A 27401-nucleotide genomic window follows, 5' to 3' on the forward strand; every position below is an offset into this window, starting at 1 on the left:
AACTCTGCCACTGCTCCTACAGGGAACCACTGGACTGTCCTCCAGGGCAGAACTACCTGAGGGGCAGCTGAGGTTGGTCTGCCAGGTTGGCTCTCAAACATGCTAAGCAATAGTGCCAGGGCTGGAGGAGTAGGGGCAGGCCTACCCCACTGTGCTGTGGAGCATTTCGTGATGTGGTACATATGGATTGCATGGACACATTTTGATGACACATAATAATAATAATAAAAAAAGAGAAAGATACGGGTTGGGGTGAGAGAAAAAAGTGATAGGATTCGTACCATCATATGTAACATACAATGCATTAATACAATTATTTGACCCTCTTATCTTAACCTTTACTCTTTAGACTACCACCCCCTAACAGATAACTATTACTTTTAAGACCACCATCTCCTAACAAGTGCACACTATACTACAGACTGCAGGAAGTACCCCTTTACATATGCATATATTGCACATATGCATGTTCCAATTATACAGCTTACAGTTCACAGCAGGGCATGTGTGCCACTGGTATAGACCTTTTATTTTAAACCTTTAACTTACACATAATTGAAGAATTAACAGTACTGTATAGTTGGAAAGTGTGGTATTTTAACCCAACACTTCTGGCTAAAGTCTAGCATTGTACTCTTGGTTTGTGCTACAGACTAATGCATGCATTCTTGCTTTTACAGTTGAGATATGCATGCTCAATTTGATACAACTATATAACATACCAAACAAACTGTCTTTACCTTTTAATGCTACAATAACACTATTCTTCCACTGCATACATACCACACGCCTCCCTCATCCTTTCCAATCTGCCAATAAGGGTCCTAACATTGCACTCCCTTTCCATGGTGGCTGTGGAAAAAAACAGAACAGAACAATAACACTATTCTTCCACTGCATACATACCACATGCCTCCCTCATCCTTTCCAATCTAGCATGAAGAGTCCTAATATTGCTCTCCCTTTCCATGGTGGCTGTGGAAAAAACAGAACAGAACAAAATACCATTATGAATACCAGTCTTGCCTATATTCAGCTTTTAAGCCTCACAAGTACTCTCTGTAGCTGATACTTACACATCTGTGGGATGTATGCAGTCCTATATTCTTCAATCCATGCATCAAGGATATCCTTCTTCCTCTGATGTAGGTAACTAAAGTGGTGCCTACATTGATCATCACTCTGCAGGATACCAGTAGCACTGGACTCAGCCCAGGCCAAACTATTCTAAGCTGGATTCAGCCCAGGTCAAACTATCCTAAGCTTCTGATTTATACTGGGCACCAGAGTACTCCCCCTGCAGCAACCTGTGATGTTTTACTAGGAGTCCAATAAAAATCTTGGACTCCTGGCCACCCCATTACTGTTCTCTAAATGTCACACCCTCTCCACGAATGCCTGCCATATCTACCACAAATCAGGAGCAATGGTGACTAATGGTTTCCCACCAGTTCCAGTTATTGCATTTTACTGGAAGTGTGCACACTGTTTGAAAATGTTGCACATCTCTTACCATCACACAAACACAGTGCTTAGGGATGTGCACTGCCAAGCAACATGTTTGTGAGATGGTAAGCTGTGTGCAACAGTGGCAAGCAATGCAAGTCCAAGGTTATTTGATGTACAGGTGGTTGTGTATGTGTGTTTGACAAATGTGAAGGCCATGGCAGTCTATACAGAAAAGTATACTTAGAGGAATATAGTACACAGTATACCCACAGTCATACATTTAATAATAAATGGATAGTACATAGATATATAAAACAATGACTGTCACAATACTAGTGTCATATCCCTCATACATATAATTAATATCAGTTACACTTTGTTATGTCTTATACGTGAGTGTGACTATAATGGGAAGTGGAACAACATTAGAATATTCTGTATTTGAACCAACAGCCATGTGTATGGCAGTCCTACACTCACACCTGTTGCCACAAGAAGGTTGAGAAAACACTTGCCTATGTTGCAGATCATTGCTTTAAACTGCTATGCCACAACAAGAAAACAAAGGGTGCACACCCTGTACTTGAACCTAAGACCATATGTACTCCAGCCATACACTTATACCTGCTGCCACAGGATTACTTACATGATGCTGCCTATCTTACTACTCATTCTTAAGGTGTCGCTGTTAACCACAGCACAGCTTTGCTTACCAGGGTTGCATGATGCCCAATAGTATTAATTAAATGCATCCAGTTTCTATTTTTGTCTGTCTGAGTCCTGTCTGCTTCCTGGGTGGGCCAGTTTGTGCACTGCTGCACTTTGTGCACACTAGATAAACACAGCTAAACCTGCCATTCATTTTTCTCCATTTCCCCCTGTTGGCGCTAAGCAGAGCAGTGTACAAACACTCGAAAGAAAGGAGAGAGAGAGAAAGATTCAAACCCAGTACCATCTGGCCCCAGAAAGAAAAGTATCAATGCATTAACACATGCTACCACATAGTTAGTCAAGTACCAGGTGTGTTTCATAGACTCAGTACTAACTGTCAAACTTTATCAATCTAGCTAATGTATCTCGCATGCGTATACACTTTGCTAACAATTGCACAATGGAAAACTACATATTATTAAGTATTACTGCTTTTTATTGACCATTTGTTGTGTATGACTTGACATTACATGTCAAAATATTAAAAAATGAAGGTGCTATCACACTATGTCACATATTTACAATACAGCCATGTGTCGCCCTCCCAAGCACTGAAACCCTGGTGTCTCAGTACGTTTTCCATACATATATCATCTACACTACAGAAAGTAATATCAAATGTGTCATATGCAATGCACATCAATCTGGTAACATGCAGAACTACACCTATTGACCTTTTCCAAAGGGACATAGGTGACCTTCAACACACTTGAGTAGACCCATGTTTATTTATTTATTTTATTTTACATTTGTTTCTCGAGAAAGTCCAACTGGGACACAGGTCTTTTTTCAGCAGAGGCCAGGGGTAAAAAGTTCCACTTTTACTTAATAAATCATAGAACAATGCACAATAATAATTTGACACAATACAGAAATAACTCAAAAGAATAGTAAGTAATACAAAAATAATGCAAAAGAGTACAATGCCATACAAAAGAGAGAGAAAGGATGTAACTACATGAAGAGGTAGTAGTAGTTTGCAACCAACATGTCATGGATTACATTTCATATACTGGAAATAACTGTGAGGTTATAATAATTCAATACTATATTGATCTGAGATGTAAGCAAGCAGTTGGATATAGACAGAGTACGTAAAACACAGTTGGAGATAGAGAGAATACATAAATCAATGCACAAGAGTTATGCTCAAATATAATAAGGTAGCCAGTTCCAGTTTTAGAAGCCTGGTGAAGACATTTATGAGTGATCATTAGCTTCTGAGAAAGGGTAATTGAACTATCATGTAGGGTTACAGGGACAGTGCCAGGAATTTGAAAGATGTGTTTTTAGTAGTGTTTTGAATTGTGGGCTTGAGCAGTTGGAAATGAGAGAACTTGGGAGTTTATTCCATAACTGGAAATGTAGTATGAAAATAGTGATTCACTAGCTGGGTTGTTTGCTTTGGAGACATATAGGAGGATTTGTTGGAAAATCGGAAATATCTGGAAAAGTTGTATGGCTGTAAGAGGTTATGAAGAGCAGGAGTTTTATCTAGGTGATGGAGGATTTTGTGAGCAAAGGTAAGTTGATTAGTAAGTGCAGTAGCTGTGGAAGTTCCAACCAATTTAGTTGTCTAAGTGATGTGCAGTGATAGGATCTATATGAAGCACCAGTTGCAAATTTGGCTATCTTATTGTAGCAAGATTCAAGCTTGGCAAGGTTGGCTTTATGGTTGGTAAGTACTGGGGAAGCATATAAGGAGGTGCGTTGTGGCAATAGTGGACTGAGTATTATTGGTTAGGAATTTATTGTTCCTATGCAAGAGATCGAGTTTCAGGTGGACTTGTTTAATGGTTTGGGCAATATGTATATCAAATTTCAAATTGTTGTATATTTCAACACCTAGCAGTTTTGTGTGGGTTGAGGGGGTAATGATATTTTTGTTTTTGGATAAAATGCTGAAAGGTGGGAAGAGGAGTGTTGTGTTTGTCAAGGATAGGTCTTGCCTAGTGAACCTCGTGGACTTATTTAATACTGACCCCAAAGACCTGGATGACAGATAACAGGACATACCACCTATGTTCACTTATCCAAGGCCTTTGACAATATTCACCGTTCATGTCTCATACTGAAAATGTCCCATCTGTGAATTAAGCCATACAGTACTAGTTGGATAGCCATCTGCCTCACCAACAGAACACACAGTCTCTGCACCCCCCACTAGCCACTTACCAATGGAATGCCCCAAGGATTTGTGCTGGGCCCTCAGCTGTGCGGAAACTACTTCCTTGAAGCACAGGCAATGGTAGATGGCCTGTGGTTTATCACATTTGCAGATGATTGTTAATTGGATGCAATCATATAGATTCCCCCCATGATGGTAACATATTACAGAAGGGGCTGACACAGACAAATGATTGGTACCAAACTCACAGACTGAACCTTAAAGCGCACAATGGCTTATTGTCCCATCTGGCAATGAAGTATGCCTGCTAATTATGATATACATAATACCTCTCTCAGCTCAAACACAGTGTTGTGAGACTTGTGAACATAAGTTCATAGCAATCTACAAGACCTGTTACTGTCCTCAATATCTTGCAAGCTGCTAAGAGGTGACCTATGCCTGAGCTACAGAGAAGTCTTAGACTCTGCCCTACTGGAAATGCTGGATATCTGCAAATCAAATGAGACAGGAATAAATTGGGCCAGGGTTCACAACCTAGCCTGTGACATAAACAGAGCATGCAGGGGAGACATATATATCCCCAGCAACTCACACTCCTCTGTGATAGGCTCCCTCTGCATATGAAGCAGTGCTCATCAATGACCCTGCTCAAGCACAACCTTCACTACTGGTTGGGTGATTGTAAAGTCACCTCTGGGCTAGCACCTATGTCCCTCATAGGCAGGCCCAGTTGTTGCTGCTCACAAAATCGCACTGCTAACAATGACCATCTAAATATGCTTAGTAAGGCTACTTGTGTTTTTACACAGCTAGGCTTCTATTGTCTCCTGTATACTGACAATCATATACTCCTAAAACTTACAAATACAATATGAGATAGATGCAACTATACAATGAAACTAGAATAAATGCTCTCTCTCCCTCAGGTAACAATGAACCAGATATCAAACTTTATTGTCAGCACACACATTTCACAAACCAAGTACACAACACATAACCCTGCATATGCAGAGGTACTCATTAGAAGCTACCAAAAAGTGCAGAGTTCTCACAAATGCAAACCTTCTGTGCACACTACTGTCCCGATGGACCCCACTACACATAAAACACACACATATTAGTGTGCCACCCATTAAGCCCTTAAGGCAAAACCCCTGAAAACCAATGTCTTGTTCAAGGTGAATCCATAGTGAGACACAAAGATGTCTCCCTCACCATGTTGTACAAGTAAAAAGTCACAGTCAGCAACATATCAGGTGCCAGGATCCGAAGAGTCATGCATGTACTTGAGTCTCTCAACAAAAAGCACAGTTACACTTCTGTCATACTCCATGCTGGAGTAAATGGCTTGAGGTGTACCTCACTGGACTATATGAAGAGAGCGTGAGAAAGACAGAGAGAAAGAAAGAAAGTGAGAGAGAGAGAGAAAGAGAGAGATTACCGAGATCTCAGCTTATGTGTCCCAGACAGGTATAGCCATAGCCCTAAGCAGAATCTACCTTCACTCAAGATAACGCCTCATTGCAAAGAAAAGAAGTATCGCCATCAACAATTGGCTTAACTACTGGTGTAAATCCAGAGGGATCCAATACTTTTCAGCCTGGGATGATATGGACAACAGACCACTCTGCTTTGCCAGTGATGTTCTTCATCTGTCACCTCTTGCCTTTTGATTACTGGCCAGGCAATGTCATAAGAACAAAACTCCTAATGTAAAAATATCCTCAAAAGACAAACTCAAGGTTATGCTGCTTAATGCTAGGAGTCTAAATCAGAAACTACACAAAGTGAAGGCAATACTTACTTGGGAAGATGTCCATGTTTATGCAGTCACAGAGACATTGTTTAGGGCCACAGAGAGTACTCCTGCCATGAAAGGCTATAATGCTTTCCCCACATTCAGGCCACAAAAAGAATGTGAAAGAACCAAAGGACGAGGTATATCCATCTTCATAAAAGACAAATACAACTCAAAACTGGTTAACCTATATGACTTGTTAGAGTTACTCAATGTCAAACTAACAGTAGGAAAAACACCTCTTCATCATTGTTAGCTGCAGGTCCACCAACTTGAACCATGAAAATCACACAGTGCCTTCCTGGACCTACTAAAGTCACGCATAATACAGCCAAATACCTTAAGCATGGGTGACTTTAACTATCCTTCCATCAATTGGGATACATATATGAGCTCAAACATGCTCACCCTAAGGTTCCTGCAGTTTGTAAACACAAATGCTATGGAGCATTTAGTCACACTCCTACAAGGGGCTCGAATGTCCTTGACCTAATAATCACTAACATGGGAGCTCTCAGCACCACACCATGTGTGAGACTTTCCCAGGCAAGGTCTGACCTCCTAAGCAATAGCATAAATAGTTTCAAACCTCCTGCCACCACTGACAGCAAAAACTCCTATACAGAGGTGTACACAAACACCCTACATGAACACCTTTACAAGTGTATACACTTAGTGGTACCAGAATGGATCAAAACCTGCTCATGAAAAAACAAGCTACCCTGGTGAACATCTACCATAAATAGATTATACAACAAGAGAAAGAAATTAGCACCCAGGAATTAGAGGGAACAGTGTCAGTAGAAAAACACCCTCCATAGTTTGAACAAGAAAATGAGACATCTTGTAAAGTCCTCTAAAGCTAATTACGAAACTAAATTAGCATCCATAGCTAAGGATAATCACAAGGCATTCTTTAGCTATGTCTTTAATGTAAAAGGGAAGGCCCAGCTTTGCACCATATTCACAGTGTTTGGTACCACACACACACTCAACCTGAGGACATTGCCAATCTGTTAGCATACAGTTTGGGCAAACATTTCACACCCTTGTCTCCACTAGCCATACCCCAAAGCATACTTTTCACCACTTCTTTACCTATTGTATTGCTTCTGGAGCATTTGTCCCCGGGCCTTCACTGAAAACAGGATCTGTGGACCCCAGTCAGACTTTCCTGGTCAACAAATGTTAAATAAATAAATAAATAAATAAATATTGTCTCCAAAGAACAGGTCATAACCGCATTCACCAAGACCAAAAACACATTCGCTATGGGACCAGATAACATCCCAGGCTGATTACTAAATGGTGTAAAGAAAGAGTTAGCAGAAGCACTGGGTAGTCTCTTCAACCACAGTCTAAGTACCGGCTTTGTCCCGGCTGACTGGAAAACAGCAAATGTAATCACCTTGCACAGAGGGGGTCCGTCAACTGATCAGGGGAACTATAAACCCATAAGTCTGACCAGCCTTGTCTGTGATGCCATGGAGAGAATCATCTTGGGCCTTATCAACAAGGGCATTGGTGATCTTCAAACTCTTAATCCGACCCAGTTTGGCTTCATTAAGGGCAGATCACGCTTCTTAAACCTAGTGGAATTATTCAAGAGTGTCACCAAAGCCCTAGATGAAGGCAAATCAGTACTTACTGCCTATCTTGTCTTGGCCAAGGGTGTGACACAATCTCCCATTCAGGCATCATTGAGAAACTCACCCAGCTTGGGATTAACCCATATGTCATTAGATGGGTAGCCAACTAGCTCACCAACAGAACCTATACAGTCATAGTTGGGGATTCCACCTATACCAGCAGACCTGTTACCAGTGGTGTTCCACAAGGCACCATGCTGCACCTCCTACTGTTTGGAATCTAAATTCAGGCAATAACAGATGGCCTCATGCTCAACAAGTTTGCTGATGACTGCAAACTGTGTGAAATCATTAGATCCTCAAATGATGTCAACACACAAAATGGGCTTACATACATAAATGTTTTTTGCCAAAGCCACAGACTTAAACTTAAGCCCCCCAAAAGTGCATTATTATCCCTTTCAGCAAATGAGAGGTCCCTGAAAAGTACACTATTAAAAATACCCCCATAAGTTACAGCCCATTGGTGAGAGATTTGGAAATGCAGGTTGATGGCGATGTCATCTTTGATTATTAAGTGTCCAAAGTGGTAAGGAAGGCCTTTTAAGTTGCACATCTCATAAGTAATGGCATAATATCCAAGACTAAGGCTGTTATTAATCCACTGTTTTCATCCATCATCAGCCCAGTAATAGAGTACAGTGATCCCTTTTGCATGTACCTCACCAGACACCTGCAGCAGATGGAGAGACCTAAGAGGTTTCTCACCAAGAAAATCCAATGACTTCAACACATGACCTGCATGGACAGACTGAAGGCCCTCTCACTGTACACTGTATTATAGACACTGCTGAGAGGTGACTTGTGCCTGGCCTACAGGTTACTCTTGGACTCAGCCTTAATGGAAATGCTGCACCTCCGCAAATCAAATGGGATGAGATTCACTCACTGTAGGGACCATAACCTAGCCTGAAACATCAACAGAACATGCTGGAGAGACAGATATATCTCCCAGAGATTGCAACTCCTATGGAACAAAAGTACAGTTGTGTACACTTACCATAAATGTAGATGTTCGAGTGTGTTCACTGTTGCAGTCATCACACTTGGGTTATCTGCCTGCAGGTATCCCACAGTCAGCCCAAATACCAGAGTCTTGGGATTTCTGCATCGGATGCTGTCGCCTTTTCCATGACGTCAGGTCGTCAGGGGTATAAAACCTGCAGTCAATGCCATTACATCAGTTTTTCTTGCCCTACATGTCAGGAGCCCCCAAAATAGGAAGCTATTACATGGTGTGGAACACCTCCAGTAAAAAGCAAATACCCCTGTCATAAAAGATGGCCATAAAGAGGATAGGTAAAAAGGATAGAGAAAGCCAGGGGGCTGGAGGGAGGGAAACCAGGACTGCAACAGTGAATACACTCGAACATCTATATTTATGCTAAGTGTACACAACTGCACTATGTTCTTCATGTTTCACTGTTGAAGTCATCACACTTGAGTTGATTCCCAAAGCTGAGGAAGGGTGAAGGCAGTCAAAAAGTGCTGGGGCTGGCTAGCAGGCCTTGTAAGACTGCTGTAGCAAATCCAGCTCTGGATTTAGAAAAAACAGGTAAGTGGTAATGCTTGGTGAAGGTGTGTATAGAACTCCAGGTTGCAGCTTACAGGATGTCCCTGGTGAGGACCCCCCTTAGAAATGCTGTAATTGTTGAAGTAGCTCTAGTGGAATGAGTTCTGATCCCCAGAGGGGTAGGTTTTCCATGGTGCTTGTAGCAGAAATGGATGCAGTGTGCTATCCATTTGGAAATGGTTTGCTTCGAAATGGCCTTGCCCTCTGCCCCTGTAGCAAAGCTGACTAGTAGCTGGTTAGATTTTCTGAAAGGCTTAGTCCTGTCAAGGTAGAACCTAAGCTGTCTGTGTATGTCCAAGGAGTGCAGGATCCTTTCCCCTCTATTCTGAGGATTAGGGAAAAAGGTTGGCAAATAGATGGATTGGTTTAAAACCACAATGGATACAACCTTGGGCATAAAGGAAGAGTTAGTCCTGAGGAAAACCCTGTCAGCATGGAAAATAATGAAGGGATCCACCACCATTAGTGCCTGTAACTCAGACACTCTTCTTGCTGAAGTAATAGCTAGAAGCAGGGCTGTTTTCCAAGAGAGGAATTTTAACTCTGCTGAAGTAGCAGGTTCAAAAGGGGGAAGTGTGAGCTTTCCCAGTACAAAGTTAAGGTCCCAGGCCAGGGTGAGCTCTCCCAGGGGGCCTTAAATTGTTTGCTCCTCTCAGGAACTGCTTGATGAGAGGGTGAGAAAAGAGAGGAGGCTCAGTATTATAATGAGCTGAGATGGCAGAGGCATGAATCTTAATGGATGAGAAGGATAGGCCTCTGTGGAGCAGCTCTGCTAGGTAATCAAGAATTTGAGGTAAGTTGGGCACAGCTGTGTCCTTTCCTTGAGACTGACTCCAAGAACAATATCTTTTCCACTTTTCAGCATAGGATTTCCTAGTACTAGGCCTTCTGGCCTCAAGGATGACGTCCAGCACCTGTTTGCTGAGGGATGCTGGTGGTGTATACATGGGATAAGCCTGGCTGTAAGGTTTAGGGTTTGCAGCTGTGGATGCAAAATCTGTCCCTCCTGCTGAGACAGCAGGGAAGGTGTCTGATATAGGTGCCAGGATGGCACTGCTGTCAGACTGCATAGAAGTGGGTACCAATGCTGGCATGGCCAGTCTGGTGTAATAAGGATTGCCCTTGCCCTGTCCTGTTTGATGTTGAGTAGTACTTTTGAGAGGGGGGCAGAGGTGGAAAGGCATAAATTGAGAGGTTTTCCCATGTAAAGGATAGGGCGTCCACCTTCCAGGCTCTGCTGTGAGGGTTCCTGGTGCAAAATTTGTTCAATTGGTAGTTTTGGGGGAGGCAAAAACGTCCACCTCTGGAGTTCCCCACCTCTGGCTTAGAAGTTTGAATGAGTTGAGTTCCAGTTTCCACTCGTGAGAGTCCAGTAGATTTCTGCATAAGTCATCTGCCAGTGAATTTTGCTTGCCTGGCAGGAATTGAGCTTGTATGTGCACTTGGATTCTCAAGGCTGTGTTCCACAGAACCATGGCTAACCTCAGGAGTGGATAAGAATGAGTCCCGCCCAGCTTGTTTATGTACCACATAACTGTGGTGTTGTCTGTCTTTATCAGGAGCTGCCCTGGAAGGATAAGGTATTTGAAGACTGTCAGATCATTCTGTACAGCTTGCATCTCTTTTTGATTGATATGCAGGGGAATTTGTTCTGGGCTCCATTTGCCTTGAATGCATTTGCCTGCCATGTGAGTCCCCATGCATAGTCTAATGTGTCTGTTGTCAGGGTTTGGGCGGCAAGGGGTTGAGTGAAAGGAAGTCCCTTGTTGTGGTTGCATGCTTCTGCCCACCAAAGAAACTCTGCCCTTAGACAAGGTATGATAGGAATCACTGTTTCCAGGTCCTAAGAATGTTGACACCAGAGACTTTTTAAGTACAATTGAAGTTTCTTCATATCCAGTCTTGCATATGGAATTAGCAGAATGCATGAGGCCATGAACCCTAGGGCTTGCAGTATTTTCCTTGCAGATAGCTGGGTTTTGTTGGCCATTAGTTTTGAATAGTTTGTCAGATGGACCTGCTTTTCTGGAGTGAGGAATGACATCTGGGAAGTTGTGTTCAAGCTTGCTCAATTTGTTGACTGGGCATCAGTTGTGATTTCTTTTCGTTGATGGTGTATCCCAGTGAAGTTAGAAGTCTTTTTACAAATGCCAGGTGCTGAAGTAGCAATTCCTGTCCACCTGAATCAGGCAATCGTCCAAGTATGGGTAGATTTGAATATTTCTCTGTCTGCAGTATGTAATGGCTGGAGCCAGGCATTTTGTGAATACTCTGGGTGCAGTAGATAAGCCAAAGGGAAGTGCAGAGAACTGATAGTGCATAGATCCTGCCCTGAAACATAGATATTTCCTGCAAGACTCCCTTATGGGGATGTGCAGATAAGCTTCTTTTAAGTCTAGGGTGACTAACCGGGCATCATTGGCTAGCATAGGGAAAAGCTGTTGCAGTGTATGCATTTTTAATTTTGGGACCACCAGATAGGTGTTGAGAATTGATAGATCCAGGATAGGGTGCCAAAAGCTCTCTTTTCTGGGCACCAGGAACAGTCTGGAGTAGAAACCGTGTCCCGTTTGTTCTACTGGAACAGATTGAATAGCCCTGATATGGAGAAGGGAAAATACTTGGTTTTGAGCCTCTGCCCCTGGTTTGGAGGAAGGTATGGCAAACCACTTGGTATTGGCAGTGAGTGGAAGTAGACTCTGTATCCCTGGGATACAATGTTTAGAATCCATCAGTCCTGAGTAATGGACATCCATTTTTTGCATGACAGACAAGTTTTCCTCCTAGGGGCGCAAGTACTTGGGCATGGCTGGAAAGGATAATTGGAAAGTCATTGTGAACTTTTTCCATAAGGGGGTGGCTTACCAATCCCTGGTTTTGAGGTGGAAACACTCCATTGTTTAAATCTCTGCATACCCTGAGACTGTAGTCTTGGTGGTCTGTTTCCCCTGGGTTTGGACTGAGAAGGCCTGAGAGGGACTGGAAAAGATCAGTTTTTTGAAGGCCAATGCCTACTGAATCTAGGTGGCTGCACCTGTAAGAAATCTTTGACTGTTTGCATAGATTTAACTTTTTCTTCTAGCTTTTTAAGAACTTCTTCTGCTTTTGTGCCAAACACTCCTGATTAAATGGAGCATCTAGTAATTTTGCTTTGACATGGTCAGACAAGACTTGTTCTTTTAGCCAAGCATGCCTTCTTAGTACAAACCCAGTGAGAGCAGCCCTGCAAGATGCTTCTAAGGCATCAAAAGCACATTGCAAAGTATGTTTACTAACTTGGTTTGCAGAATGCATTAACTCTTGTAAATCTTTATTTTCTGCGCAATCTGGAAGTAACACCATTTTTTGTTTAATTAGTTCCATAATATGTTGCTGGTACTTCAAGATGTGAAACTGGCAATTCAAAGCCCTGATGGCAAGAGTTGCAGAGGTATATACCTTCTTGCCCCATCTGTCTAAAGCTCTAGAATCCCTGTCTGAAGGGGGTAGGGTTCTTGGCTGTAGTAGCCTTAATGCCTTTAGGTCCCTGGGAAATGGTGTCTGGAGCCGCAGTAGGACTCTTAAAGAGAAATTTGTGAGAATCAGATTCTCTGTAGTACCTGTCAGGTTTTCCAGGCACTGGTAGTAAGGTACCAGGAGTAAGACTGGACTCCAGGAAGACATCGTCTACAATATCCAGGGCAGGGGGTATAGCTAGACACCTGTGCTGAGGCAAATCTAAAAATTCCCTGAGTCTCTTTTTGGACTGAGGATAGTCCTGGCATTCCCAGCGGAAATGCCCTCTTAAGGTATGCAAGGTTTCACCAAAAGAGAAATCCTCTGGAGGGGAGGCAGAGGGAATGGATTCCTCTGCATCTGAATCCTCATATGTAGATAAGGGTATGTCCTGGCAATCAGAAGGGTCAAAGTCATCAGACTCCTGGTCTGCAGAATCAGAAAGAAATTCAATTCTTTGTCTTTTGGCAGGGGAAGACTGGCTTCCCCTAATTAGAGTAATAAGGTCTTCAGCCATTCTAAGCATTTGTTTTTGTGGCATGGGAGGATGAGCGTGTGCTTTGGATGTCAGTTTTCTAGGTGTAGTGCGAACTCTGGGCCTGAGAAACTCGGTAGTTTTAGTAGGAAATGAAGTTCTCGGTTTAATATGAATATCGGTAGGTCAGAATACACCCTCAGAAGCTGGTGCCTGCACAGCGTTTCCGGACCCATCCAAGGTAGAGACATCTGCAAGTTCCATAGACAAAGAAGCATCTCACAGCATACCAGACTCCGAATGGGTGTCAGCAGAGGTCTGTTAATGTGTAGAAGCTGGCATCAGGGGCTGCAAAGTCATCTCACTGAGTACCAGCGGACTGGTGACAAGCTTAACGGAAGCGTCATTTGCAGTTTTTGACCTATGCAGTCTCTGTCTTTGTCTTTGTGCTTTTTCGGAAGATCGGTAGTCGGATGGCTTACTGAAGCCATTTTGGAATCCGGAGAATGAAAGCAAAAGAATTTAGCTACAAAAATAGCCTGACGACAAATGGTGTGGGCATTAAACAAGGCACAAAACCAACAGCTAGGGATGTCGTGGTCTGGGCCTAAACAGGTGACGCAGTAAGAATGGAAATCTTTGTGAGGTATTTGCTTTCCACAGGCAAGACAATTGTTAATTTTTTCTGACATCCTTTAGAGCAAGAAAAAAGAATCCCTAATGAGGTACTTAGCTTTAGAAGACTTCAGGTCTGAAACTCAAAAAAAATGAAAATTTCAGGTAGCGGCCAACCGGCACTTGCGAACTGCTTCTGCATTGGGCTCTTTCTCAGCAAGAAAGACTGATGTAATGGTGTCTGCTGCATGTCATGGAAGAGGTGACAGCATCCGATGCAGAAATCCCAAGACTCTGGTATTCAGGCCATGCAGGCAGATAACCCAATTGTGATGACTGCAACAGTGAAACACGTGAACATGTAACAATTCACATGAAACTGAGATCCTAAATGACCCTATTTAAGTGTAACTTGGACAACTGGATGGGAAATCACAAAATTTACCCTGGGGGTTTCACCTATGTCACTCTTAGACAGGAGCAACCAGTGCTGATCATGGATTCACAAATATGGAGTACATATCTTGGTCTATAAGGGAACAATGGTACAACCTGGCTAGGCTTGAAAAAGCCCTAGGACCATTAGCCTAGTGATCTCCTATGAACATAAAGCAATTATAGTAGTAGCCTCATATGAACCTATGAAGCTGTGAACCTATGCAGGCCTGCCAACATCTTTTCTCACACATGAGCTGCTGATGTCATGTGCTATAAGTTCAGCTGCAGTCTTGCAAAAGTCAGAATTGTGCCATGTTGCTTGTGTAAATACTGTGTTCCTTAGTCTGTGTATTTAGATAGGTAGGGGTTCTATTCTCACTGCAGTCAAGTGTGTGTGTGTGTGTGTGTGTGTGTGTGTGTGTGTGTGTGTGTGTGTGTGTGTGTGTGTGTGTGTGCTCTTGCTTAACAATACAGAAAGCCTTTTAATGCAGCATGTGGGATACTGTTATTACCATATTCTCAAAAGACACTGGTTATGTCATCAGCTATGTCATATTTTTGGATATGCAGTCATCCTACCAGGGCATGGTCAGACACTAGCCTGAATTATTCATCCTCTATCTATAGATTACAGTGACATGGGTTTTAATCTATCCACGTACATCATGGCATGGTTTTTAGGCTCTGTGGTATCTTGCTGAGATGCATGTGTCTGTCGGGATATATGTAAAACAGAGCATTATACTGTATTACTGTTCTGATCAGGTTCAACTACACTTCTGTCATATAAAGATCTGAATATGGTGGCATGCCTTATGATGTGCACAATATGTTTGCCCTGGAAAATCATTAAAGACAGAAGTTAGAAAGTAATGATACACACTGCAGTTTTCTGTCTTCACAACCCTTACAAGAGCATTCATTATAAAATGATGATGCTATTAACTGCACAACTTGCCAAGGCAAATATAAGTCAAAGGTACAATGACCAGTTCAACAAAACAAATACAGATATACTAAGCACTAAGTTAGCTATGCACCCTGAGCATCAGACAGCTTTTGTACCCATGAATCCAAAAGAATGAAAACAGAGATATGGTACAGTTATCATTACTTGCACAAGGTGTTGTGTGGGGGTCATTATACAGAGGCGTTAGAAGGTAATAATATACATTGCAGTTTCTGACTTCACAACCATTACAGGAGCATTCACTATAAAGTTATGAAATTGTGATGCTATCAACTGTCTAACTTTCCAAGGCAAATATAAGTCAAAGGTACAATGAGCAGTTTAACAACAAAAAAACGGATATACTAAGCACTAAAACTTAGGTACGCACCCTGAGCATCAGACACAGTTTTTGTATCCCTGAATCCAAAAGATAGAAAACAGGGATATGGCACAGTTATCATCACTTGCACAGGGTGTTGTATGGAGGGGTCATGAAGCCTAGGCTGACACAAAAGGTTGGTGAGTGTCTGTGAGTAAGAAAGAGAAGAACAAAGTAAAAGGCAGAAAGGTGGTCAAAAGGACCAAAATGGCAAAGAAAGCATTATCAAAAGTAGTAAACCAGTAATCCAACAATTAGAATACATTTATTAGAAAACAACAAAGCTTTCAAGCCACTCAGGACTCTTCAGCAGTGTTACAATTAAAAAAAAAAACATTCCCTGGGATTCATTAAACCCTACAAGGAGTGTAGGAATAGTGCAGCAGCTGCTGCATGGAACATGGCCGCCAAGTGATTCAGCGAAGGGCTCCTGGGACGTGCACAAGCACTCTTACAATATTACTACATGTACGCCACTGCCTAATGCTAATTGCTGATGAAAACCATGCAAATGAGGTGAATTAGCAATTCAGCAGCAGACAGGTGTCCGTGCAGGAACAGTGTAAGAAGCAGAAATGTGTTCAGTTGCTAGCTGAACACATTTCTGCAAGTTAGAAAATGGAGGCATGACAGCTGGAAATAAAGCATGTATTATATTTATTAGGCATGCCAATGGCCAAATATATGGCCATTGGCATGATAAATATTTTTCATTTTTTAAAATGCAACTTTTTTTTGGCCAATCTTGTCCATTTAAGCATAGGGCAGTGGCGCGCAAATGGGATTCTGCCGAAAATTAAAAAAAAAAAAAAAAAAAAGGGGGGAGGAAGAATTAATTTTTACAGAAATCTGCATTTTGCCATTATAGTCAATGACATGCAGAATGAAAACAATACCAAGGAATAGTGGTTGCTAAGGGGAAAGACCCAGTCTAAGTGTGGTAACTATGGAATAAGGCAGTGGTGTATGCAAATGAGGGGATTTATACTGAATCACAAATTTCTTCTTAAGTGTCAGACTCCACCTAACCGTGTAGGTGCTCTAACACCACCATGTATACAGGAGGGGCAGCTAACATGAAAAGGGGGTGTGTCATGCTTGCTCTAAACACATTAGAGCTCAGTGGCCTGTGTCTGCCCTTAGCCAAGCTCAGCTAAGGAAGGGGGTCTGTATGAGGCTGTATTGTCTTATTCCATGAAATGTAGAGTGTGTCCTCATCCAGAAAGGGCCAGTTCTGTTTAAAAGTGTACACTTTATCTAAATGGGAGTGCATGGCATGCACTTGGCCTAAAACAAAAAAAAAAAAACAGGAAATAGCAGAAATGTTTACTATTGAGCACTGGTATGCATGGGGCTTAAATGGGGAGGAAATGGGAAGGGGAAACAGCAGAAGGAAGGCAATCAAGGAGAACTACCATAGCCAGCAGGTGGAATGTATCAGAATCAGCCAATTACGCAGTCAGCAGCCCAGCACACTACTATAACCTAGGCAAATACCTTTCAATCTGGTGTTTCTCACAAACTCTACACCACTGGTGTACACATTCGGGGAAATTTTAAACTGACAAAACTAACAAAACATGTTATGGACTGCTGTTGTTTTGATCTATTAGTTATGTGCTAGAGACTGAGGATGTTGAGGAGGATAAAGCTGACAGCCAAATCAGACTGAGGAGGAGGAGAAGAGTGTTCATACCCAAAGTAACCTACCAGGGCTACATGATCTGGAGATAGTAGAGATCTACAGGGTGGACAGGGACATACTTCAGCAACTTGTTGAGATGTGCCAGCCTCACCTCAGACCCAGAACCAACAGAGGGGAATCCTTTCCAGTGGATACCAAGGTATGTGTAGCCTTAAGAATACTAGATATAGGGGATATCATGGGGGTCTTACAGGCATCTGCATCCAGGATACTCCACCAGTTCCTGGATGCCATGCAACCACATGCCACTGAGCACATTTACTTCCCCAGCACCCATGAGGAGAAGGCCAGCAATGTGATTATATAAAGCTCTAAGTCATGTGTTTGTGACAACTACTTTGATGGGCTGGATTTGGTTTTAAATAGGAAGTGAATGTTTTTTAATTGTAACACTGATGAAGAGTTGTGAGTGGCTTGAATGTTTTGTTGTTTTCTAATAAACATATTCTAACTGTTGATCCAGTGGTTTATTACTTCTGATATTTTTTAAGAAGGTGAAGAAGGCAGACATTGGGATAAACCAACAAATGGCCAGCGAGACAAAATGCGTAACTGTTGTGTGTGTGTCTGTAGGAGTTCTCCAGGTGAAAATGGTGTTTAAGTGAATGCATGAACACAACAAAGCTCTATGCTATGCCTTAGTCTGTCGGACAGGAGTTCATCGTCATCTCTAATCATGAGAACCAGATTTGCTAGGAGTTGCACTGGTAACTCCACTCCCATGATCAGATGCAGTGCTGCTACCTGTATGTGACTAATGTCTGCTGAATGAGCTCCCTTCACAGGGATGCCCAGGACCACTACCCTATGACCTGCCACATGTGGGTGTGGACAGCACAGTCACTGATGGAGCGGTGGAAGTACTTCCAATATGGGAGTGTGATCTGGCACAGCCACGTTGGCTGAGCAGATGATGTGGCTGACTTATGCCCATGAGGATGCTATTCCCCTCCCAGCAGACATTCCATCACAGACACTATTCTTTCCATGACAGACATCCCTCGGTCCACCACAGACACTTCTCATTCCAATGTATCATTCATCTGATCCACTGAATCGGCAATATGGTAGAGGCAGTCACACATGTCAGACTGTGCCACATCCATAACTCTGAGATTTTGTCTGGAGCTCCTATAAAAATGTGCCTGTTCTTCCATGATGGCCCTAAGCATACACTGAGTGACACAGGAAGTGACATCTGCATCAGGTGGAAGAGGGACAGCAGGCCCCCTCCAAGCACCCCTATCAATCCTCCTGTGTGGTACCTTGCCCAAACTTTGGCTATGGCCATTCTCAACAGGTGCTGAAGCCACAGTAGCCACACTTCCCTGATCAATGTTCTCGCCCTCCACCTGTCTAATATCTGTGGGCTCAGTAAACTGGGTAGGCGTAGGCCTAATGGATGTGTCTGATGGAAGTACAGGGGATGGTTGTGTCAACCTGTGTGTCAGATTCAAACTTTGCACCCCCTGACTGTGCCTCACTTTGGCCACCATCATCATCAGAATCTGCTGATACACTGACATCAGGTGGCACAGGGCCATACTCCCACTGTAATGATCACCTGTGATAAAAATCAATAAACACAGGCATACATTAATACCTGCACAACTATAGTGCAATATATGCTAAAACATGAACAGTGCTGCCACTATTACAGACAGTATAGCAATACACACAACAGGCCTGAAATCAAAATCATACACTACAGTATTTCTTTAAATTGAACTAAGCTGAACTGTGGGGGGCTACCAGCCATAACTCTGAGCTGAGATACCAGATGACTACAGGCTACTGAGCTTCCCCAAAAACACAAGTTGCCTGTTATTTTTTTTTCATTTTGCTTGATTATACTATTTACTGCACTTTTTATTGTGTTCTGCTTATTTAATACTGTATTTTAATACTGCAAACTAAACTGCACTGTTTGTATTGCATTTATCTGCCTTACTACACCTGTTAAATCATAGTTTATTGCTATTTTCCCTGTTGCAAAGCTTTATTTTGCTATTTTCACTGTTTGCAAAGTAATTGTTGATACTTTTCACTGCTTGCAAAACATCTGTTCTGTTTGTTCCGTTTCCCACCAAGCAGTGTTTTAAATAATTGATTTGTTTGCTATTTAAAACATTCTTTAGTATATCCTTGCTGTTTTTCTTTTGTTTAAACAATTTTTGTGTCTCACTGCTGTTTTTCTGCATGTTTAAAACCTCTTTTGTGTGTGTTCCCCACCTATATTAGTGTAGCAAGTAGCTGTGGCATAGTCCAATACAGGTTTGCTGCCATCTGGGTCTGTTTGTAGTAGCTGTTGTATTTTGAGCACATTTTCCATGCTATCTTTGATTTTTCACCAGGTGATACCTTAAACCTCTTGTATTAGAGGTGACATTGGATATATGCAAATTACCCTTTAAGGATATCAGGTGTTTCAGCTAAATGGCAATTCTGAAAGTCCATGACTTTTTCTTTTAAGTCAATTTATGGACAATTTCAGGCCAGTAAAGCCAACTGTGGGGTTTGGCTTTACTGGCCTGAAAGTATCCATAAATATACTTAAAAGAAAAAGTAATGGACTTTCAGAATTGCCATTTAGCTGAAATACTTGATATCCTTAAAGGGTAATTTGCATATATCCTATGTCACCTCTAATACAAGAGGTTTAAGGTATCACACAGTGAAAAGTCTAGTTTTGCTAGATTTTTCTTTTAGTGGTTTTTAACCGGCTGTTTTTTTCTGTATGACCTTTTTACTCATTGTTTTAGTATGGCATCTTTGATTGGAAGAGGACCTTCTGCACCCTTGTGAGAGAAGTGTGCTGATTGAAACCTGGTTGGGGAAGGGTGATTGGTCTAGGACATGGAGTCATACCAACCAAGAAAAAGAAAAGGAAAACAACAAGAAAAAACAAAGAGCAAAGAAGGAAAGAAAACAACAACGACCACGTAGGACTAAAAACCCTGACAAAAAAACAAACCTTCAGCCAAAGAAAAAGGATGAAGGACAATTACAACAGAACCAGGCAAAGACCTACATAATTGAAAAGAAGAAGAAGAAGACCTAACAAAGAAGAAACTAACAAAGCAAAACAACCCCAGGCTATAATACAGGGCTAAAAAACCTACAAAATAGAAATTCTTGCTAATATCCAAACACTAAGTCCCAAAACAAACAAATGGAAAAAAAGCAAGAAAATAGGCTTCAACAAATGCATAAAGTCCTGTAATACTGTAAAAAGCATAAACAGTAAAAAAGAAATGGTCACAGGTTAACAAATACCGGGGAAGTACATAAGAAAGGAGTGCATTAGCTATAAAATACACTCCAGTCAAGCAAAACAGGAGATATAAATACCTAAAGCAAGAACAGCACTGATATAAAAAAATACCAATGCAAAATAACCCTCACAAAAAAGAAACACCTATTGTAATGTAAGAATAACAATAATGGGTCGGCAAACAAAACAAGCAAGCTGGGCAAGGTCAACCCCTCCACCCCTTGTATTACAACCATATCCTCAACTGAGCAAGTAAAGAGGATAGATAGAACCTTCCCAGCAATAACCTCACTACAACAGGCAGCCCAAAGAAGTCTCAGAGCAAATACAAAGGGGAAATCTGCCTGAGCAACCACTGGTGTCCAGGCATAACCACAATCCCCATACAAACATTTATCAAGTGTAATGGGAAATAAATGGGCCACTGAATAGTTATTTTGAACATCCTGCCAAATGCAAGACAACCTATTACAGTGAAGAAAAATATGTCCTGCAGTTTCCAAAGTCCCACAAGCAGCATGTGGACATAACTGGGCCTCCACAGAAAGAAAAACATAAGAAGACCAAGACCTGACTGGCAACTTATCAAGGGAACAGCACCACAGAAAATCACTCCAATGGGACAAAGCGGTATAATGCCACCTATGCTGATACAACCTCCCAGGGGAATAGTGCTGATACTCATTAATGGCATATAAATGGGTCAAAAAGGGAGGAATACCACTCTTGCCAAGAAGAAGGAAGGGCACCCAAGGTTACATGCCTCCCAAGCACAAAAGACCGGACTTCCCACAGCTCCACAGAGAAGACTCTCCATGTACACTTCCTAGCCAAGCAAGTCTGAAAAAAACATCCAGACAAAGCCGGGAGCAATCGAGCAAGCAAAAAAAGATCAGCAGCCTGCAAATGCCGCAAAACAAAAAAAAAAAAAGAAAGAAAGAAAATGTACAGAAAAATAATAGTGTGAAGCAGTCGGACAACTCTTGAAGCAGGAGGAAAATACTAAATGTCCATCCACACAGGCGGATAAGAGGTCCCCCAAAAGAAATGAAAAACTTCTGACAAAACACGGGTATACCAAGAATGGGGAAACAAACAGAAAAAATCATACCCCAAAGTACCCAACAAAGCACCATTCAACAAATAATCTTTCTTGTGAAAAGACAAGGGAAAGGAGTGCCAAAAAAACCCCTACTGGAAAGCCTTATCAAGAAGACACACACAAGACTCCAGCATGTAAGGAGTACCAAAAGGCACACCCAAAATGGAGAGGCCTGCAGAAGAAAAAGAAAACTCCCCAACATTAGGCACTACAAAACTACCTGATTTAGCAAGGTTAAGGGAGCGACCCACCAAGGACAAAAACAAAAGAAAAATACTGCATATAAGTCAGCAAAACAGCAGAAGACTCAGCAAGCACCATCAAATCATCTGCATTGGACAAAAAATGAGGCAGCAAAGCACCAGAACAGGAAAAAGAAAAAAGGAGATAAAGAAAAATGGGCCCGCCCTTTAAAAATAACTGCACCTACCACCACAGTGAAGAGATAGCTGCTTAAAGCACAGACCTGATGCACACCTACTTCATAGCAACCTCTGCATCTAACCATCCGTTCACCACAGGTGCAATAACTGAAGAAGAATAAATTCAGGAAATGCAGCAAATCCTGCATAGGCCTGCCTGAAATGCCATAGACCCAGGGATCCAAAAGAAAATGGATCTTAGAATGAAGGTGCAACTGTAAAATTTTACAAAACAACTTGTAATCACTGTTGCAAAAAGAAATAGTGTGCCAGTTGGGTAAGACCCTGCAGTCACCCTTCTTCCAGAGAAACTTAAAGGCAATGCACAAAAAGTTAGGATGAGAAAAAACATATAAAACCACTCATTAAACAACTGAACAAGTACTGACAACTGAACATCAGAAAGAGCGGTAAAAATTATATAAAAACCCATCCCACCCTTGGGCAGAATCAACCTTAAAAGAAGAAATGGCCCGAAGAATCTCAGTCAAGGGAAAAGGTGCATCAAGAGCGGCCCTAAAAGCAGCTGACATTGCCGGAATGGGCCATGACTTGGAAGGAAATACCTTACCAGCATACAAAGAACACAAATAAGAATTAATTTCATGCAAAATACTGTCCTTAGTAGTAACATCACCAAAAGAATTTAGCAAACGATCAATAAAGGTCTCTGACCTAAGCATATGCTTGCTCACATAAGTAAGAAATTCCTCACCCCTACCTTTAAAGGAGTGAGCCAAGTTCCAAAGAACAACCTTGACACAAGCAATATTGTGCAAATGCAGGTCACGAAGATGCTGAAGGCCATTAGCAGGGTCCTGATGCACAGCTGACTGAAAATCAACATACAAGGCATCAGAAGACTGCTTAAACTGAAAATAATAACACTGGACAAACCAGTTATAATGAGCAACAAACCTTCTTCTTGAAACCCAACCACCATGGGGACAGAGATGGAAAAAAAGCAACAGAGTGAAATGATCATCCCATAATTCAGAAACAACCTCCTACCAAGCAGGAGTAAAACTCCAGGGTGCAGTATATCTAGGCAAACCCTTACTTTTAGATAAAGCAGAGGAAACATCAAAGGAAAATGACAAAGCACAGCGGTCAGTAAAGGGTACAAAAGACAAAGAAGAATAAACTACAGCAAAGGTGAGGGAAAAAAAACAGTAATCAATACGGGTGTGTGAAGAGCCGTGAAAATAAGTAAAGGCATCAGGGCTACACACAGTAAGGGAGTCCAGGCGTAAAAAGTCCTTGCAACAACAAACACTAGAGTCTTGCCTAGATCTAGAATCATATGGTATAACACCACAATTAAAGTCTGCAAAAAAGAATGGGACAGTCAATAAGAAAATAAGGCCATAAAACCTGAAACAATAAATGGTGTTCAGCTACAGAAATAAAGTCATAGACAAAACAAAATGTATAAAAGAATGCCTACACAATAAATCCACAACCAATTCCCTACCATGAAACATGAACATACCAAAACATACCAAAACATGAACAACATCCCTAACCACCATCACCACAGACTTATGATACAGAACCACAATGCCAGAATGGCGATCAGTCCCCAAAGACCAAAACACCACCACCCCCCACAAAACTTCCCATTGCAAACAAGAAGCAGAAGTCATTTTTCCCACATCTAGAAAACAAATAATATAAGAAGAAAGGGAAGACACCAAAGAATCTAGAGTCTTGATAAAGACACCATACCATTTATATTACAAAAAAGCAAAGACAGGTCAGCCATCAGTAACCAAGCTAGAATCATCATCCAATGTCCTTTTAGTGCAATTAAGCCTTAAAGACCTCTGTTTGGAACCTGAAATCTCTGACTGGGACTTAGGCAGATCAGAACTAACATCTGCCACACAACCAACTCCCTCTGAGGGGCCCAACACCTTAGTACTGGCATCAGTAGAAGAAGCAGCAGACATCCCATGTAACCTCCTATTGGAGTCTAACATTTCAGTCCGTTTAGGAACAACATAAATAATAAGTGAAAGGGGAAATCCTAGTAGAAAGGCCAGTAACTACAGGGCCTGGTGAGCTAACAGGCAAATAACCCACCTCAGAATCCCCAGAAGGAGTTATAACTGAAGATGATAAAGAAGGTGCTGGATCAGGAATGGGATCCACAGCCTACTGCAAAGAAACATAAGCAGGCACAACACTAAAAGCTAACTCACAGACAGCAGCAGACAAAACAGTAGAGACCTCAGCTGATGTGGAGGCTGCAGGGGCACAGCAGGACAACCAGAGTCACCATGTGAACATAAACCTAAATGACACCACAGAGGACAGGCTCTAACAAAATGCTCAAGCAACCCACAATGAGTACATCTCCTAGAATGGCATGCAGACACCAAATGTGAGAAGTCACTGCAAAAGAATCATGATTTAGGCTGTCCTGCATATGTCACAATATCCCTCTGACCAGCCAATAAACAAATACCAGGCAAATGGGAAACTTCAGTATCTAGCACATGTAAGGCCACCCAGGCCCCATTCCAAACACCACCAGCATCGGTATCAAAAGACTTTTTTTACAGAAAAAAAAACATCTCTACAATGTGTGAGCAAAAACTCTCTAGCATGAGCCTTAATAACATAAACTAAATGCAAATACAAAATAATCGTATGCCTATAATGAATATCCATTGCAGACAGCACATAATCAGACCAAAGTTTCTGAGAATTATGCTTAGAAAAACTGGAAGCAAAAGCAGAAGCAGCATCTTGAGTTTCAAAATAAACATCTGCAAAATCATCCCACCCTCAGTGAATAACAGCACACAAAGACTGAACTAAAATAGACAAAGGTTTTAAAAAAGAACATCCAATAAACATAGGTGTTAAAGGCTTCCTGAAGCATATTTCAAATGCACCAATGGTTTAGAAGCAATTCTTGCCTGTCCAATAGACCCAAGTTGAATGCCAGAAGCAGAAACTGCCCTTTTTACCACAGCAGCATAGGACATAGCTTTAGAAACAACAGTAGAGGCAACATAAGCTACAGCACTAGTAGATGTAGTCAACTTCTCCACTGGGGGAGCTAAAACAGCAGACACTGAAGGAGTAGAAATCTGAGAACAATCCTGTAGCTCCACAGAATCACCCCAGTCAAGTAAATTCAAATTGTCAGCATATTTCAAAACAGTAGAACCTTCAGCAGAGGTCTGAGAACCAGGTAAAGAAGTTAAAGGTTAAAAAGACATGGAAACATTATCAGAAACCAAATTAGAAACAATAATAGTAGAAGCAGCAGCAGGAGCCAAAACTACTGCTGCAGGAACAGCCATCATCTTATTTCACCTGGTGGTGAAAGCAAGGACTTCTTAGGGCTTGGAGTAAGCATCCTCATTGGTCGTCTTGACTTTTTAAAACTTTTTTTTAAGTTTTTAGCTTCTGGTATTTAAGCCCTGTGTTTGAGCCACTTTCTGTTTGTTTGAACCAAGCTAATGAGACTGGCTACCAGCCACAACTCTGAGCTGAGATTCCAGATGACTAGAGGCTTTTGAGCTTCCCAAAAAAACATAAGTTGTGTTTTTTTTTTGTTTGCTTGATTATACTATTTATTGCACTTTTTATTGTGCTCTGCTTAATACTGTATTTTATTACTGTAAACTAAATTGCACTGTTTGTACTTCATTTGTCTGCCTTACTCCTTCTTCTTCTTCTTCTCTTTCAGCTGATCCCATTAGAGGTCACCACAGCGGATCATCTGTTTCCATTTCTTCCTGTCCTCTGCGTCTTGATTTGCCATAACAACCACCCGCATGTCCTCTATCACCACATCCATAAACCTTATCTAAGGCCTTCATTTTTTCCTCTTACCTAGCAGCTCCATCTTTAGCATCCTTCTCCCAATATACCCAACGTCCCTCCTCAGCACATGTCCAAACCAATGGAATCTCGCCTCTCTGGATTTGTCTCCAAACTGTCCAACCTGAGCTGACCTTCTAATATACTGATTTCTAATCCTGTCCATCCTTGTCACACCCAGTACAAATCTTAACATCGTTAACTCTGCCACCTCCAGCTCTGACACCTGTCTTTTCATCAGTACTACTGTCTGCAACCCATATAACATAGCTGGTCTCATTACCATCTTGTAGACCTTTCCTTTCACTCTTACCTGTACTTGTCTGTCACAAATCACTCTTGACACTCTTCTCTGCCCACTTCACCCTGCCTGCATGCTCTTCTTCACCTCTCTTCCACACTCACCATTACTCTGAACTGTTGATCCCAAGTATTTAAAAAACTCATCCACTTCCCCTGCATCTTCACTATTCCTCTGTCCTCCCTCTCATTCACACGCATATATTCTGTCTTAGTCCTCCTGACCTTCATTCCTCTCCTCTCTAGAGCATATCTCCACCTCTCCAGGGTCTCCTCAACCTGTACTCTACACTTACTACAAATCCCAATGTCATCTGAAAACATCATAGTCCACAGAGAGTCCTGTCTGATCTCATCTGTCAACCTATCCATCACCACTGCAAATAAGAAAGGGCTCAGAGCTGATCCTTGATGTAATCTCACACCCACCTTGAATGCATCCATCACTCCTACCACAGACCTCAGCACTGTTACACTGTCCTTGTATATATCCTGTACCACTTCAACAAGACTCCAAAGAGGCTGGAACACTCACAAGAACTCCAGACAGTTCCAAACTCACTTTTATACTTTATTAAAACAAAATAAAATAAAATATTAAGCACTTCCGTCCTTTTACTTAGGACTTCTTCAGAATATATAATGTCATCAATCCCCCAGGTTTTTTTACGTATATATAAGCACACACCCAATTACAACAAAGCTCATATAAAATCCAATAAGCAGTAATGTTTTAAAGATAAAACACTATGGGCCAGATTCAGGAAGCCTCCGTGTAAGAGTTATAACTCTTACACGGAGGCTGCAGTTAAACGGTGTGATGTCAGCATGTCATGCATATGCATGAGGTGCATGAGGCATGCTGAATCACACTGTAACTCTACACCAGTCCATGTAAGACAGTAGGCGTGTCCGTTGGCTAAGCCCATGCGGACACGCCCCCGGAAGTCTATAATGGCTGAAAGTAAACGGCCACAAGAAAGGCCATGGAAATGTGAATAAACACACTACACAACACATGCACCCACAGACCAGCAATGTAAAAAGTGAAGAGATGTTATAAAATGAAAATGAAAACTGTGTTATTTTGTTT

This window comes from Protopterus annectens, chromosome 3.part1 (genome assembly GCF_019279795.1).
Source record: "Protopterus annectens isolate FY-2018-M chromosome 3.part1, PAN1.0, whole genome shotgun sequence".
NCBI lineage: Eukaryota > Metazoa > Chordata > Ceratodontiformes > Protopteridae > Protopterus > Protopterus annectens.